At 42.5% G+C, this 21,481-nt stretch overlaps 1 protein-coding gene across 1 annotated transcript in view; it reads right to left on the reverse strand.

Annotated features, from left to right (window-relative positions):
• The window catches only part of IL17A (interleukin 17A), a 110,480-nt gene that overhangs the window by 80,664 nt on the left and 8,335 nt on the right, over positions 1-21,481 (reverse strand). The window lies entirely within an intron of this gene.

Here is a 21,481-nt window from a genome sequence, read left to right on the forward strand (position 1 = left end):
CATGATAGTGGGGGAGGGGGGAGCATTTAGGAACTAGAGGGAAGTTGTATGTTTCATCGTTGCTACATTGCACCCTGACTGGAGGTCTCCTCTCTGAGACCCTTCTGTAAAGGGATGTCCAGTGGCCTACAAATGGGCTTTGGGTCTCCACTCTGCACTCCCCACCTCATTCACAATAATATGAGTTTTTGTTCTGATGATGCCTGATACCTGATCCCTCCAACACCTCATGATTGCACAGGCTGGTGTGCTTCTTCCATGTGGGCTTTGTTGCTTCTGAGCTAGATGGCCGCTTGTTTACCTTCTGGCTGTACTTATTACAAGATATAGATCTGCTTATTCTTTTGAAAGTCCATGGTACCCTCAATATTCTTCACCAGCACCATGACTTAAATGCATTTGTTATTCTGTGCACTTCCTTATGCAAGATCAACTTTTCCATGCATATGAGGCAATTGAAAAGATCATGGCTTGGGTCAGGAACACCTTATTCCTTAAAGTGACATGCTTGCTTTTCAACCCTTTAGTGAGGTCTTGTGCCCTAGATTTACTCAATGCACTGCATCCATTGGTGTTTTAAATGCTGCTTCCATGAGCATAGATTAGGAATATGAGCAAGACAACATCTTTGGCAACTTCACTCTTCTCTCTGTTTATCATGATGTTATTGGCCTTGCTGTGAGGATTTTGTTTTTCTTTACATTGAGGTACAGTTACAGAAACACACAGGGGGCAATTCTATGCTATAGGGTCACCATGAGTCTGATATGACTCGATGCCCAGGAGTTAAATTTGTGATTTACACTGGGTTGCAATTCATATTGAGGGCTACAAGCCTTGTCTTCATCAGCAAGTGTTTCAGGTCCTCCTCACTTTCAGCATGTAAAGTTGTGTCATCGGCTTATCAAGGTTGTTAGAAAGCCTTCCTCCAATCCTGATGCTGCATTCTTTTTATAGTCCAGATTCTCACATTATTTGTTGAGCATAGAAATGGGATAAATAAGGTAAAAGGATATAACTCGGATACACACCTTTTCTGATTTCAAACTGTGCAGTATTTGCTTGTTATGTTTCAACAACTGCCTCTGAATCCATGAATAGGTTTCACATAAGCACAATGAAGTGCTCTGGAATTCCCATTCTTGTCAAGGCTATCCATAGTTGGTTATGATCCACACAGTGGAATAGCTTAGCATAATCAATAAAACACAAGTGAACGTTTTTTCTTGTATTACCTGCTTTGAGCCAAGATCCATCTGACTCCAGGAGTGATATCCCTTGTTCCACATCCACTTCTGAATCTAACTCGAACCTCTGGCAGCTCCCTGTCAATGTACCATTGTAGCTATTTTTGAATGATCTTTAGCAAACTTTTATTTTTTTTTTAAAGTTTAGCAAACTTTTACTTGCATGCGTTATCAATGAAATTTTTCTATTATTTGCATATTCTCTGGGGTTACCTTTCTTTGGAATTGGGACAAATATGGATCTCTTTCAGTTGTTTGACCAGATATCTATCTTCCATTTTTTTTTGCATAGACTAATGAGTACTTCCAGTGCTCAGCAGCTTCTTGAGACATTTCAATCGGTATTCCACCAATTCCTGGAAGCGGTTTTTGGCTAATGTTTTCAGTGCTGCTTGAACTTCTTTCATTGGTTCTTGGTCATGTGCTATCTCTTGAAATAGCTAAATGCCTGCTAGTTCTTTTGGATATCATGACTCTGTATTCCTTTGATTTTCTTTTTATGCTTCCTGCATCCCTCAATTTTGCCAATAGAATCTTTTAGTATTGAATTTGTAGTTTGAATCTGCCCCTCCCCCCCCAGTTCTTTCAGCTTTAGATATTTTGAGCATGTCTTTTATTTTTGGTTTTCTAACACCAATACTTTGGACATTTGATTACATGACATGACTTTCTCTTTTCCAGCTGCCCTTTGAAATTTTCTGCTCAATTCTTTTATGTATCATTTCTTCCATTTGCCCTAGCCAGTCTCTGATCAAGAGCAAGTTTCAGAGTCGCTTCTGATATCTACTTTGAGCTCTTCTTTCTTTCTTGTCTTCTTTTTAAAGCGTGCTAGTGGCATAGTGCTTACAGGTTGAGCTGCAAGTTCAAAACCATCAGATGCTCCAAGGGAGAAGGATGCAACCTTTTACTCCCATAAAGACTTACAATCTCAGAAACCCACAGCAGCAGTTCTTCCCTGCCTAGTAGGGTCAAGGAGGGTTTTTTTGAGTTTTCTTTGTTCATGTATGATGTTCTTGATGGCATCCTTCAGCTCATCAGGTCTTTGGTCATTAATGTTTAGTGAGTCAAGTCTATTTTTGAGACGTTCTTGACATTTAGGTGGAATACACTCAAGCTCATATTTTGGGTGACGTGGACTTGATTCATTTTTCTTCAACTTCAATCTAAACTTATATATGAACAATTGGGGGTCTGTTCCACAGTAAGTCCCTGGCCTCATTTTTGCTGATCATATTGAGTTCCTCCATCGTCTCTTTCCCCAGATGTAGTCGATTTGATTTCTATGTATTCCATCTGGAGAGGTCCATGTGTATAATCATCATTCATGTTGTGGAATAAAGGTATGGGCAATGAAGACGTCACTGGTCTTGCAAAATTCTGTCACACAATCTCCAGCTTTGTTTCAATCACTTTGTTTCTAACTACTGTAACTTCCTCTATGTTCCCAACTTTTCAATTTCAATCACCAATAATTATCAATGTATCTTTTTAAAAATAAATGTTTCTTGATTGCATGTTTGATCAATTTCAGACCTAAGCTGTTGGTGAGATTCTTAATTTTCTTCATCACTAGCTTTAGTGGTTGATGACTAAATTTGAATAGTAATTGTATTGGCTGAGTTTCCTTCTATGTGAATAGATCTTATCCTGTCATAGACAAGATAGATATTAATATGTCCATTTTGATGGTGAATACGATGCTATTCCTCTTAAACTTGTAGCATGGTAAACCATAGGATTGTCTGATTTTAAATGGCTATATCAGTCTATTTCAGCTTAATAAAGCCTACTATATTGATAGCTAAGCGGTTCATTTAATTTTCGACGATTTCCAGTTTTTCTAGATTCATACGTTGTACACTCCAAGTTTCCATTATTTTCTGCTGTTCATGCTCATTTGAGTTGTGCCCCCTTAGAAAATGAAGATCCCTAACACTTCACTCCAGGCACGTCATTATATCTAATCTATTTTGAGAAGGTAGCTCCTTTCAACCTGAGGGCTTTATTTTCTCTGTATCTGACTGTGTCCTGCTGCTGTTCATAAGGTTTGCAGTGCCTCATTCCTCAGAAGTGGACAGCTTACTCCTTCTTCACAGTCTGAAAGCTCTAAGGAAACTTGTTCCCTTTGAGTGACTCTGCTAGCATTTAAATAAGAAAGGAAGCGACACAAGTGACACAACTTGCAGCACCACAGTCACATGAAAGCCACCCTAGAATGTCAAACTGACTGGCAAGTTGTGATAGTCTGGGTTGACTAGAGAAACAAATTCATAGGCACTCATATGTGTGTAAGAGAGAGCTTTATATCAATGAGTAATTGTATATTATGAAAACATCCCAACTCAGTCCAGATCAAGTCCATATGTTTGATATTGGCCCACATGTATGATACTCGTCTATAAATTCTCTTCAGACTCACACAGTACATGCAATGATGCCAAATGCAGGAAGATCACAGGCCAGTGGGTAAAAAAGTCTTGTGGATCTGGTGGCGTGGAAGCATCTCAGCACTGGCATTAGTCTCCGTGTGGCTCCTCCAGCTTCAGGCTCTGGCTCCATCAGCTTAGCTCCATGTGGCTTCTTGTCAACAGGAATGTCTTGCAGGGAGAGTGTATTTCCAGTCAGCTATTTCTCTCCCTAGTGCCTCCAAATAAGGCCATCTAGCTGCGACCTGATTGACGGGCTAAACTCCACCCCTTCACTCTACTAGTCTCAACTTGACACCAGATTAGTTAATTAAGTGGTTAATTAACTAAATTAATTAACTACATTAGTAATTATTATAAGCACTGAAAACATTTGGGCCTAAATTATCCTATTTTTCTTTTCTTTTTTTCACTTTTTATTGTGAATTGGGCATATTCATTTTCCATTGAAAAACTCATATACATTTGGTTTCACATCATTGATTGTGATCTCCACCATGTAACAGCATCCACCGTACTTCCTCCTTGTGTTTTCTATTTCTAATCTAATCTTCCTTTCTTAATTTTTTTTCTAACCCTTTCTGTCTTTTGAACTCTGCCTTTGGGCCAGTGTTACTATTTTGATCCCAAATGATTGATTATTTCTATTGGTATTTCCCCTTATAGGCCTGTCTATTGTAGGGCTGAAACCTGAGCCATGAGGTGAGTTCAGTTCCAGGGTCATAGTCTTGGGGATTCCATGAGTCACTATATGACTAGGAAGGCTCATCATTTTTATGATTTTGGATTTTGTTCCACATTTTTAGGGCATGCTATATAGGACCTTCTGTGCCCTCCCTTTCACAGTAGTTAGTAGTGGTAGCTGGGCACCCTCTAGGTCTGTTAGTTTCAAGGTCCTGGAGGCTCAGGACTTTTGTGTTGCCCATTATTCCTTTGGACTAATTGCATCTCTGTCTCTTGATTTTATTCACTGTTCTTTGCTCTGGAGGAGAAGGATCAATAGTTTCCCCCTTAGAATGCCATACAGAAACTCAAGACCCCAAGTACCACTCCTCAAAGCAGGATGTAAATCACTGTTGGTGTGTACTTTGAAACAAAGATATACTCTATCCATGGCAATCACATGGTGCCTTCATAGGGCTGCCATAACAACATTTGACAAAGAAGGTGGCTTGAAAGAATATAAATTTATTGTCTGAGGTCTAGCATTCAAAGTCTGAGTTGAGGCTATGGGCTGTGTTGGTTCTTTCTGAGGGCTCCCAGCGAGAGCCTTACTCTACTTCTATCCCTGTTTCCTAACTTCTGGTGGCCCCCCCCAAAACCTTGCTGTTTCTTGGCTTGTAGTTGTAGGTGCCTCTTTGGTTACATGACTGTCCTGTCTTCCTCTTTCTGTAAATCTTCTTTTTCATAAAGAGGTCAGCTGTATAGGATTAGGATCCACCCAACTCCAGTGTGATCTCATGTTAATCTGATTACCTCTTCAAAGACCTTATTTCTAAAAAATGTCACATTCACAGGTATAGGGTTAGGAATCAGTGCGCCTTTTTTTTGGTGTGTATGTGCACAATTCAACCCTGATTGCTCTGTTTTACTGTCATCCATCAGGCAATGTTGGCTAGTTTTCAGCAGGAAGCCCAGAACAGCCTGCCTGGCTGATGCCTGGGAAGAGAGGAAAAAGGAGTGGGCTGTCTGGCAGGTGGAGGCTGTGAGAGAGGACACAGCAATGCTCAAAGAAATGTCAGGAGTCCATGGCGGAAGTCATTAGTAGCTAGGTACACTTATTTGTGAATATATAAAAAAATTCCTCAGAAATTTTGATGTTTTTATAGGCATTTAATGTATTTGGGGCTTTTGGAAGCATTGGCAAATGACACAATTTGGGCCTATACGTTTAAACCTATACATTTTATAAGATTTCTAGTAAAAAGTGTAAAACCTCTCCCAATAGGAGAAGCTCTAGTCCCTATCCCCCACCCCACCCCCGCCTCTGTAGAAACCCCTGAAGTGTTACATAACTGATTTGGAGCTGCCTTTTCTATCTAATTTACTCAGGGAACACAAAAAAACAAGCAAGCAAGCACAGAAATTATATAGTGTTAAAACTATTAAACAAATTGGTACAATGCAAGTTCTCACATTTGTTAAATGATTTATAATTAAAGAACTACAACAGCAACAATCCTCTCACAATGATTATTTACAGCTTTTCCCAATGCTATATAGCCTTAGTCAGAAGTACAAAGGAGCTCAATCCATGGATGAATGATAAGTAGACTCGAGGAGGGGAGCGGGGGAGCTCAAGTTCTGCTGAGCAAGTAGAGGAAGGCACGTGTCAGCAGCATTTGGGTCAATGGCTCCCTGTTTGCTGGCACATTCCAATACATGTGGTGGTCCTGACCAAACGTGGGCTACATAGAAAAGCCGTCATTCTTTCTGAGCAACAACTGGTGAAACCACTTTTGTCTTCCCTATCAGCTGCTCCTTGTGTTGTCATGCCCCTGCTGTCCCACTGTCCACAAGTGAGGACTGGGATAGTGTACTTTTTCAATAACTCTAGATGAACCAAACCTTTTTATCGTTGCTTTTTCTCTAAAGCAAAACATTGATTCTCCTTTCTAAGACTCCTGCTGGCCTAGCAGAGACAAACCCTTAGCTTTCTTGGGGCTCATTTGCAGTAGCCGTGGGAGGGTGGTCTTCACAATGGCACAGGGGAATGGCAAGTGCCAACTGTGTGGCCTCCTTCCAGCCACACATACTAGCAGTCCCACCTGTTCTGCTGGCTTAGCCTTGCCCTCAAAGCCCAATACTGGCAACTTGCTTGGTTAATGTTTACAACAAAAACCTGTTGAACAGAAGGAAATTCCCCACAGGACAAATGACCTTCATACTGAAATCCTCTATGAAACTTCTCCCTGGCAGAGAAAACTAGAAACTTATCTCCAATAATGCCTGTTCAACTCAGAGATGGCTGAGTTGAATACTTAGGAGGGCAGTGAGCTTATGTTAACTGATGGGGGAGATCAGCTCCAGAAGAGAAGGGTGGGAGTACTTGTACAATGAGAAGAACATGGTCAGTGTCGTGGAATTGTAAGAAAGTGTAATGTTTTTAGACAGAGCCTAGATTTTCAGGGAAGGGGTGCAGGGATGAGAAGTTTAGTGAACTCTGGACACCAACATGTGTAGAGGAGGCTCTGGGCCCTTTGAATACAAACCAGGTCTGAGGTTGACCATGAGATAAGTCCACAGAACAGCAGGATGGAGCAGTCTTGGGTCCGGATATTTTCTGAGAAAGGTCATTCTTTTAGTCACGTTCGTGATATGGCAATCATTAACCTGCACTAACCAACCTGAAAGAATGCTTTGGAATTATGGTTAAATGTAGCTAATGTGAACAACAAGCAAAAATAACTGATTAAATGTTTGGCATTTACTGTGACCCAGTGTCGAGGGGGCGATGGAGGACTACTGAAACTGTCATTTTCCTTCCTATGTTCAGGCAGCATTTATTTTCATCTTATTGTCATCGTTGAAAACATCCACAGCAGAACATATTACAATTAGGCAAAGGGCATTTATAGAGGTCTAAATACAGGCATGCACATATGTAAATATATTGATATATAATGATAGGGAAATAGATCTATGTACATATATTTATAGGTTTAGTATGAAGGTAGCAGATGGACATTGGGCCTCTACTCAAGACTCCCTTAATGCTAGAACACATTGCTCTCATAACCTAGAACTCCATGAAACTCACCTTCCCAACACAATTGCTGAAGACAAATGGGTGCATAAACAAATGTGGTGAAGAAAGCTGATGGTGCCCAGCTATCAAAAGATATAGCATCTGGGGTCTTAAAGGCTTGAAGATAAACAAGTGGTCATCTAGCTAAGAAGCAACAAAGTCCACATGGAAGGAGCACGCCAGCCTGTCGAAGGGATCAGGTGTCAGGCCTCAAAGACCCTGAACAAAAAAATCATATCATTGTGAATGAGGGGGAGTGCAGAGTGGACACCCAAAGCCCATCCATAGACAATTGGACATCCTCTTACAGAAGGGTCACAAGGAAGAGATGAGATATTCAGGGTGCAGTATAGCACTGATGAAACATCCTCTAGTTCTTTAATGCTTTCCCCTCCCCCTCAACTATCACGACCCTAATTCTATCATACAAATCCGGCTAGACCAGAGGATGTACACTGGTACAGATAAGAGCTGGAAACACAGGGAATCCAGGACAGATAAACCCCTCAGGACCAATATTGAGAGTAGCCATACCAGGAGGGTAAGGGGAAGGTGGGGGGGAAAAAGGGGGAACTGATCACAATGATCTACATATAAGCCCCTCCCAGGGGGATGGACAACAGAAAAGTGGGTGAAGGGAGACATCGGTCAGTGTAAGACATGAAAAAAACCCCATCATTTATAAATTATCAAGGTTTCAGGAAGGAGGGAGGTTGGGGAGGGAGGAAAAAAATGAGGAGCTGATACCATGGGCTCAAGTAGAAAGAAAATGTTTTGAAAATGATGATGGCAACAAATGTACAAATGTGCTTGACACAATGGATGGGTGGGTGGATTGTGATAAGAGTTGTCCGAGCCTCCAATAAAATGATTAATAATAATAAATAATGAGCACTGTGCTCTAGGCAGACATTCTTTACTAGTTCGGTTACACTACTGTTGGGTTTTAAGAAGACTCCAGGGAACAGTTTATTTTGAATTGCTCTACAAGTGTGAAAGAACACGAAACATCCACATGAGCACAATGGAGAGGTGTTCACACCCCTTCTTCTCAGTTCGGATATAATAATAGGAAGGGAACTATGCCAAAAGGAACTTTGGGAATGCTCACTACATTGTGACAGCAGAGAGAATGAAGGGAAGCCAACGTGGGTCAGCGGCTACAGAAGAGGTCCACAGCGACTCGGTGTGAAATAGCAGAACTGCTTCATAGGATTTGCTTGGCTATAGTCTTTATGGAAGCAGGTGGCCAGGCTGTTCTTCCGCAGAGAAATAAAACAGTCTCTTGGCATAAAAGATGCAGGGTAGACTCCCGTTTATGTTGCTGTTGATGTCTACTGCGTATTCTGAGCCGACTTTCAAAAGTCAGCATACCTCAGGAAGTCTCCAGGCACTCTCCTTCCTTCTCCCCCTTGTCCCTCACAGCATGCTTGCTGGAAGAGCGTTCATTCAGGCTGGCCCTTGAAATATCAAAAAAGCCCACAACAAAAACTCAACCTCCGAATTGACTCTTAGCTTTTTGTTGTGTGGTTGGATGCTGTTAAGTTTTGAATTATCCTCATCAAAGTTTTGCTTACGTGTGAAATGAATGATATCGTATGGTAATTTTTACATTCTCCCAAATGGTCTTTCTTAAGAATGAGCACACCGATGGATCTCTTTCGGTCCGTTCGTTGTCCAGGGAGCTGTCTTCTGTATTCCTTGGCATAGACTCACACTCCATGGCCAGCAACATCCTGGTTGAAGGATATTTCATCGCCTTGGTCTTTTAAAGCCTTATTTTGTGAACGCCAGCTGATCAGAATTCTTGGTAAGTTCCCGGATCTTCTGAATCTAAGCTCTGTGATAATTTCATTTCGCTGTCAAACTTGATGAATCCTTTTAAGGCACTGTCCAATCCTGGATTTTTTGTTCCTTCAACAAATTCTAATATTTAACACAAGTTCCAGTTTGCTCTTTGTTTGGAGCCACTGTGTGGGTTTGAACCATTAACTTCTAAGTTCCTAGTCTAATGCAAACAATTTGCGCCACCCACGGACCTTCAAAGGTCATAGGACCAAAGAAGAGCTTTGTTTTGCAGTACTCAGGACATGAGCACTGGAGGTGGAGAGGGATCGGTATGCAGAAAGAAATGGAGCTGTGGGAAGGGGGAGGTCTAATTCAAGATTCTCACCCTGAATGGCACAGCACTCCCGGGAGTCTGGCTTCCTGCATCTGGGGTCGTTCAGGTAATTGGTAGAACAAATTTGATGAGGAATTGGGAACATGAGGAATTAAGAGTACAGGTGGAGGGGGTTTTATCCCTCTGGTGCATCTTGCAGTGTGTTGGAAGGCGATGACAGCTCTGGAGCCCTGGTGGTGTTAAACTGCTAACTGTATGGTCAGTGATTCAAATCAACCAGGTGCTGTATGCAAGAAAATGAAACTGTCTTCCCCATCTTATTTTATTTATTTTTATAAAGCTGTGGAAACGCTATATAGTGTCACTACAAATCAGAATTGGCTGGCTGGCATTACATTGGGGTTTGGGGTTTATGATTTTCCTATATTACTTCGCTCCCATCCCCACTTGCCAGTTTTGAACAGGAAAGTAGGTGTCTGGGATGAGCATGTTTCATGGAATCTCTCTCTCTCTTTCAGGAATATAGAGAATAGACAGGGCAAGTAATTAATTAATTCACTTAAGAAATATTGAGTATTTATCTTGCTCTGTGCATGAAACTGAAGGTACAGATGAGCAAAACAACAATTATATAGTGACCAGGGCAGAGACAGTGGGAGCAGACAGGGCTAAGCTCACAGGGAACCCATATTTCAGCAGAGAAATGAAAGGTGAGTGGGAGTCAGTGAGGGACAGGATGGAGAAAACGAGAGAGTTCCAGACAGCATATTCAAGCCTTTGCCTAAAAATGAAGCAAACATTTCATTTGGGGGAACCTGGACTTCAGGGCTCTGGGGGTGCTGAGGAAGGGTTCGAGCTGAGAAAATCAGTGCTGGCTGGACAATGAGAAGGACTTCGGAGGAGACAAGGCTGCAGGAAGCAAGGCCCGCTCGGGGATTATGGTGGAGGCCTGTGAGAAGCGGTGGCCGTGGAGGTGGTAAGAGTGGGCTGAATTTGAGAGATCTTAACAGACCTCTCTTGTGAGGGGGTTAGGGAGAGGGACAAGTTTATGATCTTGCCCATTTGGAGGAGGTGACATGAAGGTAGATTAAGGTACAAGCAGTTTGCAGTAGATGCTTGATGGTGCTTGGGAGAGAGAGAGAGAGAGAGAGAGAGAGAGAGAGAGAGAGAACTTGGATGTAGTGAAAAAGATGTGAGACTGTAGTACACAAGACTTGCACATCAGGTGTGATCACGAGGTGTCGAACGGATCACTGAAGACAAATGGGTGCATAAGCAAATGTGGTGAAGAAAGCTGATGGTGCCCGGCTATCAAAAAGTATAGCGTCTGGGGTCTTAAAGGCTTGAAGGTAATCAAGCGGCCATCAAGCTCAGAAGCAACAAAGCCCACATGGGAGAAGCACGCCAGCCTATGCAACCACGAGGTGTCGAAGGGATCAGGTATAAGGCATCATCAGAACAAAAAATCTTACCATAGTGAATGATGGGGGGAGTGCAGAGTGGAGGCCCAAAGCCCATTAGTAGGCCACTGGAGACCCCCTTGCAGAGGGGTCTCGGGGAGGAGACGAGCCAGTAAGGGTGTGATGTAACAACGATGAGAAATACAACTTTCCTCTAGTTCCTAAATGTTTCCTCCCCGCTCCCACTACCATGACTCGAATTTGACCTTGCAAGTCTGACTAGACCAGAGGATGTACACTGGTACAGATGGGAACTGAAAATACAGGGAATCCAGGGCGGATGAGCCCTGCAGGACCAGTGGTGTGAGTAGTGAAACAGGGAGGGTAAAGGGAGAATGGATAGGAAAGAGGGAACCGATTACAGGGAACTGTGTGTGACCTCCTCCCCTGGAGGACAGACAACCGAAAAGTGGGTGAAGGGAGACGTCGGACAGGCCAAGATATGACAAAATACCCATTTATAGACTATCAAGGGCTCATGGGGGAGGGGGGAAGCGGGGAGGGAGGGGAAAAATGAGGACCTAATGTCGGGGTTTAAGTGGAGAGAAAATGTTTTGAGAATGATGTACAAATGCGCTTTACACAATTGATGTGTGTATGGATTGCGATAACAGTTGTATGAGCCCCTAATAAAATGTTTAAAAAAAAAAAAAAAGACTTGCACATCAGAACGCTTTCGCTTAGCTACCAGACAACCAGTCAAGGAAGCAGGCTTGTCCCTTCTGCTGCTGTAAATCTATGTCACAGAATAACGGAAATGTGAGGAAGACGATTTGCTACTGTGGGAGGTAAGTCAACCTTCTCGCTTATTTCTGATGATAGCTGCGGACGCTGGAGCTGATGCGCCAGGCCATTTTGGACGACAGGGGCCAGAGAGGGAGACCCACTGATCTCCTCCCTCCCCAGACCCAGACCATCTGCGGCTCTGGTGATGGCCGTGGCTGGCAACACTCATCTAAGCCCCTGCGGATACAGAAGGAGGGCTGCACGGGGCTGGGCTGATGACTGAAACCAAATAAGCCCCAAACCTGTCATCAGAGCAGCTGTCTGAGCCATAAATTGCGTGTGGAAGCAGCGCCTGTGGTTGCTGCCGGGGAAGGAGTGAAAGGGGAGTAGCTCTGGGTGTCTTCATCAGGGCCCCCAGTTCACAGCCACAGGATTCTGGGCCCCTCCTAGAGACCAAAGAAAAAGGCTGCATTTGCCTTTGGAGCCCCTTGGGCAAGTGTAAGCCGGTGGGCTCCACCACCCAGGGGGTCTATTCCCCTGTAAGCAGGGGTGGGTTACTCTATAAGCCGGTGAGCACAGGTTTATTTTATACTTACTAATCTGTAGTGAAGAATTTCAGAAATTTCTCAGCATGTCTTTTGAAACCCCTTGTGAAACTGTTCACTGAAGATTAACAAGTAAGCAGAAGAACACCCATGCTTACTGGGTACACAGTCCCTCTCGGGGATTGTGAATTTGAAAAGAGGTTTGGATTCTGTAGGGTGGTTGTTGTCGGGTTGGGAGAGAGACAGGTGGCAGCCATGTCTAGAAGCAAACGTTTTGATGTGGTGGAACATGTGCAACTCTTTACTGTAGACAAGCAATAAGCACAAGCAAGTCCACTTTGACCTTGCTTATTGAGCAATCGCAGTCTGGTTCAGATGACCAATGTTAGAATGTTTGGCTGACATTGCTTGGTGCTGTTGAGCTGGTTCTGGGTCATGGGAAACCTATGTACAGTAGACTAAAATGTTCACCCAGCTCTGATGATTTGGGCCAATTCCTGAGACAGGGCCCAAGGGAGAGTGAGAATACTTAGGGAGTACTCGTCCTCACTGCTACTGGTAGGAAGGCTTATTGACAACCTGCGATATGTAGATGACACAACCTTACTTGCTGAAAGGATGACTTGAAGCACTTGCTGATGAAGATCAAGGATTGCAGCCTTCAGTATGGATTACAACTCAATGTAAAGAGAAAAAAAATCCTATCAACTGAACCAATAGGTAATATCATAATTAATGGAGAAAAGATTAGTTGTCTAGGGTTTCACTTTGCTTTGATCCACAACCAAGAGACCAAACAATGCATTGCATTGGGTAAATCTGCAAAAGAACTCTTTAAAGTGTTGAAAATAAATAATGTTACATTGAGGACTAAGGTGAGCTTTACCCAAGCCATGGTATTTTTGCTGGTGGCATAGAAGCCCTGGTGGCATAGTGGGTTAAGAGTAGAGCTGCTAACTGCAAGGTTGGAAGTTCAAAACCACAGCTGCTCTGAAGTAGAATAATGAGGTTTTCTACTCCTTTAAAGAGTTATAGTCCTGGAAACTCACAAAGGCAGTTCCACTTTATTCAATAGGGTTATTATGAATTGGAATCAACTTGATAGTATCTGAAAGTTGGATATTGAGTAAGGATGACTGAATTCATGCACCTGAATTATAGTGCTGGTGAAGAATATTGACAGTACCATGGGCTGCTACAGAACAAAGCAATCTGTCTTAGAGGTACAGCCAGAGACTATTTAGATATAAGGATGACAAGAATTTATGTCACATACATTGTACATGTTTTAAAGAGAGAACAATCTCTGGGAAAGGGCATTATGCTTAATAAAGAGAGGGTTAGTGAAAGTGAGGAAGACCCTGAAACGATGGATTGACATCGTGGCTGCAGAAATGGACTCAAACATCAGAACAATTGTGAGGATGGCACAGGACTGAGTGGCATTTTGTTCTGTTATACACGGTACACATGAGTTAGAACAAACTCAACTACACATAACAACAACACAACACTACAAAAAGAAGACAGGAAGACAGCGTGGACCTTATCCATTAAAATCTGCTTTGCCTAGCAACCAACAGATCAGGGGATGTTCTATGGGCAAAGCTTAGGGGAAGGGATCTTCTGGAGCAACCAGGCTTGAGAATGATCATCTGGTTCTCCTAGATTGTTCTCTTTTTTGGAGGGCTGAATCCACATTCTGGCTATTCATAGGACCATGAGAGCAAACATCAATCAAGCCAGTGGAAGACACCATAGACACCTTGCCTCCTCAAAGCTCAACAAGTGAAATCAGAGATCAAGATGATGTTCATTTGTTGTTGTTTTTTTATGTGAGAGGTATAGTGCATTTGGAGTTCTTTTCACTAGGTCAGACTGTTAATCAAACATTCTATTTAGTGGTTCTGAAAAGAAAGCATAACAGGGTGTGACCAAAAAGGTCTGATATTTGGCAGATGGGGGCCACCACGACAATGCAGCAGCTCACGCAGCCATCTTGGTGTGCCGGTTAAAACAACATGCCTCTCTTGTATCACACACCTGACTCACTTTACCTTGCTCCGTGTGACTTCTTTTTGTTTCCACAAATGAAGAGGGATGTGAAAGGACAGTGATTTGACGACATAGAACAGGTGAAGAAAAAAAACAAGGAAGGTGCTGTCAATCATCCAAACAGATGAGTTTGAAAAATGTTTCCAAGAATGGAACTGTAGATTTGGCAAAATCTACAGTATTAAGTGTAATGGAGAGTACTTTGAAGGTGAGAAGATTATGTTGTAAAAATTTAAATATATAGCTTTTGTGTTAGTCTGGGTAGACTAGAGAAACAAAATTCATAAACACTCATATTTTATGAGAGAGTTTTATATAAAGGGTAAATGTACATTAAGCATCTCAACCCAGTCCAATCCAAGCCCATATGTTTGACACTGATCTATAAAGTCCTCCTCAAACTCACAAAACACACACAATGGTGTCAAATGCAAGAGGAAAGCTGAATCAGTGAGCATGTAAGCATCTCAGCACTTGCAGGAGTCTCCAGGTGGCTTCTCCTGCACTCAGGGTAGGTCCATGTGGCTTCTCCTCAGGGATGTTTTGTAGGAAGTGACCCTTGCCAGCTGAGGCAGAGTTAAGGCAGCTTGCACACTGGTCCGACAATCAGAAAACAAGAGATCAGAAAGGCGAGGCTCACCGAGCCATTTATCTCTCCGCTCTTCAATTAAACTGCCCTTCAGTTAATCCCACATGTGTTAATCAGCCGGGTTGGCACAATAAATCATACCATCACAACTTTGAAACAAATTTCTGTTTTATTTGGGTATCCCCTCCTATGTAAATATAGGCGTATTTATTTGTATATATATCTAAATACAACAAGGAAGCAGATGGACTTTGGGCCTCTACTTAAATCTTACCTAAGTACAAGAACAGTTTGTTCCAAAAAAGTGGCACTGTATGATACTCACCTTCCCAACACAAATGCTGAAGACAAATTATGTGTATAAGCAAATGTAGTGAGAAAAGCTGATGGTGCCTGGCTATTAAAAGATGCAGCATCTGGGTCTTAAAGGCTTGTAGTTAAACAGTGGCCATCTAGAAGAGAAGCAACAAAGCCCACATGGAAGAAGCACACCAGTTTATGTGATTATGAGGTGTCGATGGGAATAGGTATCAGAAGTCAACAACAAGCAACTAAATTGATGTGAAGGGAAGTGGATGTAGTGGTGTCCCCAAACCCACATGTAAGATAATTGGACAGTCCCTCTCAGAAGGGCCACATGGAAGGGATGATAAATCCAGGCTTCAGTATAGCACTGATGAAACATAACTATCCTCTAGTTCTTTAACATTTCCTCCCCTTCTAATATGTTTTTTTGTTTTACCTCATTAAGTATGTTAGATTTGTGTATTTTCATTTGTATAATTAAAGTGATTTGATATATATATGAAAGTCAAGCTAGATAACCCTTTTGAAACAGTAACTGAAGTAATGGTTCCCTGAGGATATGGAAAGAGAGGTTGGGGAGGAGAGGGGAAAGGAGAAACTGATAGCATTGATGACTGTATAAAGAGGGGAGCAAACAACAGGATTATATGTGAATGTGTATATTGGATGGTGTAAGATGTGGCAAATATATATATATATATATATATATATATGTAAAAATAAAAATAATACGGGTTACTGGGGGTAAGAGGGAGGGAGGGGATAAAGGGGAGGTGATACCAAGGAGTTCAAAATGAAAGAAAATGTTTTGAAACTGATTGTACTAGCAATTGTACAATACTTCTTGATGTGATTGAGCTATGGAATGAACTATGAACTATGTGTAAGAACTCCCAATAAAAGGATTAATAATAAAAAATAAATAAAATTTAATGCTCACCTATTTCACAATATAAAATAAAAGAACAAAACCAAGAAAAACAGTAAAATAAAAGGAGCCCTCATGGCATAGCTGCTAACCGTAAGGTCATTCATTTGAGCCCACCAGTTACTCTGAGGGAGAAGGATGAGTCAATATGCCCTGTCAGAGATTTAAAAAAATTAGGAAACCCCAAAGGTCAGTTCTCGTCGGAGTCAATGTTGGCAAGAGCGAGAGAGAAGTCCTTCAATGTGTCCTACAGAGCGTATGCCCTGTCATGTCCAGTCCTTTACTATCTTATTCAGCTACCAACGTTTCTTCTTTCTACCATGGCCACCCATTTTCCTTTAATCTGACCCTAAAGAGGCATATGATCTTAAAATGCATAAATCAGATTTTTTTAAACCACAATTTTGAACCCTCTAGTTGTTGGTTGTTGTTGAGTTGGCTTTCCATCATGGCCTATTCCTCTGCTACTTTCATAATTCTTGATAGGCTCTCATTGATTGATCCAGCCACTGTGTGTATTTGAGTGTCTTCTAAATTAGGGGCTCATCCTCTAGCGCTCTGCTGGACTATATTCTGTACTCATAGGCTGCTTTGGGAAGTAGATCTCCATGCCTCACTTCCTAGTCTTATGTTTTAGCCTGGAAGTTCTGTTGAAACCTGTCCACCATGGGTCATTGTATTAGTCTGGGTACTTTGTTGAAACAAATCCACAGCAACTCTTGTATAAGAGAGAGTTTTATGTAAAGAAAATGTGCATCACGAAAACATCCCAACCCAATGCTGCCCAAGCCCACAAGTCTAACATTAACCCATTAACCCAACACCAGTCCACAAAGTCTTCCACCTCACAAAACAGAGGCAATGATGCCGACTGCAGGAGGAAAGCTGAGTCAGTGAATGAACAAGCATCTCAGCACTAGCAGGGGTCTCCACACGGCTGCTCCAGCACCCAGGGCTGCATCGGGATAGGTCCATGTAGCTTCTCCTTGGGGATGTATTGTAGGAAGTCAATCTTGCAAGCTGAAGCAGGGAACTGCTAAGGCAGCTGCACCCGGTGCAACCATCACAAAACAAGAGACCCGAGAACTAGAAAGGCGAGGCTCACCACCCATTTATCCCTCCGCCTTTCAATTAGCCCCACATGTGATTATCGGCCAGGCTGGCACAATTAACTAACTCAGTCATCCTCTTGATACTTGAAATACTGATAACATTGTTTCCAACATCATTGCACCACACCAGCCACTAGGGTGGTGGAAAATCTTCCAGTAGAGTTACATTTTGTTTCAAATAAAACCACAAAGCCTTGCTATGATCCCCGAATCCCTCTCCCATCGATCCCTGTACAATGCCGCAGCCACGCCTTCCGTTCTTTCTTGCTTCGTGCTCCAGCCCGCGTTAGAGTCGTTGCACTCATCCTCGTTAGTGGAGTCCTCTGCCCCAGATCTTCATGTGGCTATTCTTGTCATTTTGGTCTCAGCTGACAAATCTCCACTTCAGAATGGCCTTCCCTGAATATCTAAAGATCTTGTTGCTAGGTAACCCTGTTACTTTCTGTCACATCATCTTGTTTTCCTCTTTTACTGGTAGCGCTTCTCACGATCAGGAATGTTTTGATTCATTTATTTTTATTTGTGTATCAACGACTTTTCTTCAATTGCATGAATCCTAATGGGAGTGTGGACCTTAATTGTCTTATTTAGGGTGCAGCCCTCAGTGCCCAGAATGATGCCTGGCATCTAGTGGTTGCTCCTATGTCACTCCTTTCTCATCTTCCTTCACTTCTTCTCATAGAATGTTAAGTAAATATCTCATACTTTAAAAAATTATTTAAACAGTGTGTAAGTGACATAGATTGAACTATATGGATTTAAAGAGCGTAATTTGATAAATTCACCTGCAAAACCATCACCATGCTCCAGTTAGTGAACATAATTATCACTCCCCAAAGTCTCCTAGTGCTTTTTTGTTTTTTTGATGACATAGCACTAACTACTATACCTCCCCACTTACAGCACCACCACCTCTCTGACTGTATCCTCCTCTGGATCCCACAGCTTTCATGCTGTTGCTCCCCAATAAAACAATCATAGTCCCGACTCTAGGATCCTTATTTTTCTAACCTGTGATGTTTTTAACTTAGTTTGCTTGCTTACTCTCTCTGATTAGGTTGTTTAAGTTCTTTGAGGGCAAGGATTTTTTTTCTCTCTTTCATTTTCTAATATAGCCTGGTGAGTCAACAATACCTGCCACATGGTAGAACTATCTTAGTTAACATTGGTTGAGTAAATGAAAAATTGGGTAGGGTCTATTATAAATTCTGAACTTTATTGGGAATGATATTAAAGGAAAGAGTGTCATGATCAGTTTTACACACACACACACACACACACACACACACACACACAATTGGTTTGAAGACCAGAGGCAATCAAGGAGAGAGTTAGTGAATATTGAATGGCAAGTTAGGGGCCTCTTGCAGTAGTATAAGGAGAGATGATGGTGGCCTGGACCCGGATTATCCCCAAGAGTTGGGGTTGAAACATGGAGTTTGGATGGGAAAATGTAATGATTGAGTAGATGTGGGCAGTCAAGGAGAAAGCTGTGTCACAAACGAATCTAAGGTTTCTAACATGAGAACCTGTGTGAATGGTCGCTCTCTTCCTGGAGACAGGAACCACTGGAGCAGGAAGAGATTTCAGGCATAAGATCCAAGGGCTTAAAGTCTTTGGGCTTGCTGAGTTTCAGGTGTCTGAGAGACAGCCGAGTGGAAATATTGTGTTGGCAGTTGAATATTCAGGTCAGGAGCTAAGGAGATTTGAGTCATCAGCACATAGATAGCGCATGAATACAGGGGAGTAGATAATAGACAGAAACCAGTATCACGATGCACCCGTGAGACTGGAATTCACAGGATACTTTGACGGTGCCAACATGTCGGTTTCTCTCTGGGAAAAGTCATTTTCTAGGTAACTCATATTGAATCTCAGAGTACTCAAAATCCCAACTGGAAACTGCAACCTTGACCTCTTCTTTCTGAGTGCTACCTGGGACCCTCCCACCAGTTACTCTGGACCTACTTGTGACTCTGTCTTTAGATTCAGTTCTGTTTGGGATTTTCCTACTGCATTGTTCTCGGACTTGTTCCATCAACAAAACTGGCTGTGAAAGAGGTGTAAGGAGATGGTGACAATCAGCCAATCCATTTGTGAGGGCGAGTAATTTCCTCTTGGGGTTTCTAGACTTGTGAAGTACCACATGGCAGCAGGGCTGGCCAGTTGGCTCATGAAATAAGGAAAGTGGGGCAAATAGGAGTGTGTAGAATTGGAAAAAGGTTTTGGGTATAGTTTGATGATCATTCTAATATCTTTGGTTTTCATTTTTCTTCCCCCCTGGAATCAATAGCTGTCGAGCCATACATTTATTTTAGTTTATTGGGGGCAAAAGACATGCAACAAAACTAACCATTTAAATAATTTCTAAGTGAACAATTCTGTGGCATTAATTGTAGTCACGAAGTTGTTGCGGTCATCACCACTGCTTCTTTTCAAAACTTCAAACGGTATCGCCTCAAAAAGAAACTCCAGACCTGTTAAGCATCAAATCCCTCCTCGCGCCTCTGCCATCACCACCCGTGGTAATCACTTATCTATTCTCTGTAAATATGCATTTGCCTGTGCTAGATATTTCCCATTTCTCCTTTTGTGTCAGGGAACCCTGATGGCCTCGTGGGTGACAAGTTGGTCAACTAACTGCAAACAAGGTCAACAGTTCCAACCCACTGGTGGCTCCCTAGGAGACACTGTCTGCTCCCATCAGGCGTGGCAGCCTGGGAAATCACAGGAGCTGTTCTGCTCTGCCTGGTACAGTCGCTATAAGTCAGAAGGGACTCAATGGCCAGGGAGTTGTTTGTTTGTTTTGGTTTTATTTCACTTAGCCTAATGCTTTTAAGCTTCACTCATGTAATAGCATCTATTCATTTTTCTGGATTAATAATCATGCATTTATTTTTGTCTTGAGTGTGTTTTTCTCCTTTACCATCAAAACACTTTAACATTTTCTATACTTATGGCAAGAAGTTCAGAGTAGAGGGGGAAAAATACATCTGTTTCTCCTTCCATATATTATTATTATTTCTGTTTTAAATTGGCTCAACAGATTATCTCATTCAAGTGTGTTTTAAAAATCAAATTTCGTTAGGGTTTGCAACTCAGCATACTGCAGTCTGATTCCACTTAGATTCTTAGCTGCAGCTGTCTGCCCTGCATGAATGTTTTGCTTGTCCTGGGGTCTGCTTTGTGGTTCTCCGGGCAACTTTTGCCTCTGAAGCACCTGGAGTATAGGCAGATCTGTTCATTCTTGGGCAGAGGATTGCATGCTCTGAGGCCCGGCAGCTGCCTCCCTGCAGGAGGAAAGAGAGCAGGTGGAGCAAAAGGATGAGGTACCACCAAATCCCTTGTAATTTCCCCCTTCCTCAGCAGAGGCTGCCAGTCGGGCTGAATACCAGAGGGAGGTTTTTCTGGTTTGTTTTTTTTTTCCACTGTGAACAACTGTCCCTGGGACATCGAGCTGAGCCAGGGATCATATTTCGGGAATCTCGAATTGCCCTTGCGAATCGTGCAGATGGCCCACAAGTGTGTGTGTGCAGGGGATCAGAAAGTGTGAAAGAGGAGTCATGAGGCCCTGGGGTGAAAGACTGACTGTGGGCCGGTGGGAGGGGCAGGGGTGGGGACCTTTTCCTCCTGCATTTGCCTCAGCTTCACGTGGAATGAATGCTCAAAATCACAGCACTTTGCCCCTTGATAAATTCTTTTATGTTTCATTCTATCTTCTTTTTTTTCTTTTCCCACTTACATGTTTCTATCTCATTTCAACTTAGGTTCCAATTAGTGGCAAGTTGGATATCATGAAATTGAATTCAAATTTAATAATTTGTCAAAATTAAGAGTTGGAATCTGTTTGTCTTCAAGCCTTTAAGACCGCAGATGCTGTATGATTTGATAGCTGGGCACCATCTGCTTTCTTCACCACTTTTGCTAATGTACCCCCTTTGTCTTCAGCGATCGAGTAGGGACAGGCTGGTGGGCTTCTTCCGTGTGGGTTTTGTTGTCTCTCAGCTAGATGGCTGCTTGTTTATCTCAGGTCTTTAAGGCTTCAGGTGCTATATCTTTTGGTAGCTGGACACCATCAGCTTTCTTCACCACACTTGCTTGTGCACCCATTGTCTTCAGTGACTGCAGGTGTCATCTAGCTAAGAAACAACAAAACCCACAAGGAAGAAGCACACCAGCCTACCCTGACACGAATGCTGAAGACAAAGCGGGTACAT

This window comes from Echinops telfairi, unplaced genomic scaffold (assembly GCF_000313985.2).
Source record: "Echinops telfairi isolate 266 unplaced genomic scaffold, ASM31398v2 ScPeMD7_3533;HRSCAF=4204_1, whole genome shotgun sequence".
Classification (NCBI taxonomy): Eukaryota; Metazoa; Chordata; class Mammalia; order Afrosoricida; family Tenrecidae; genus Echinops; species Echinops telfairi.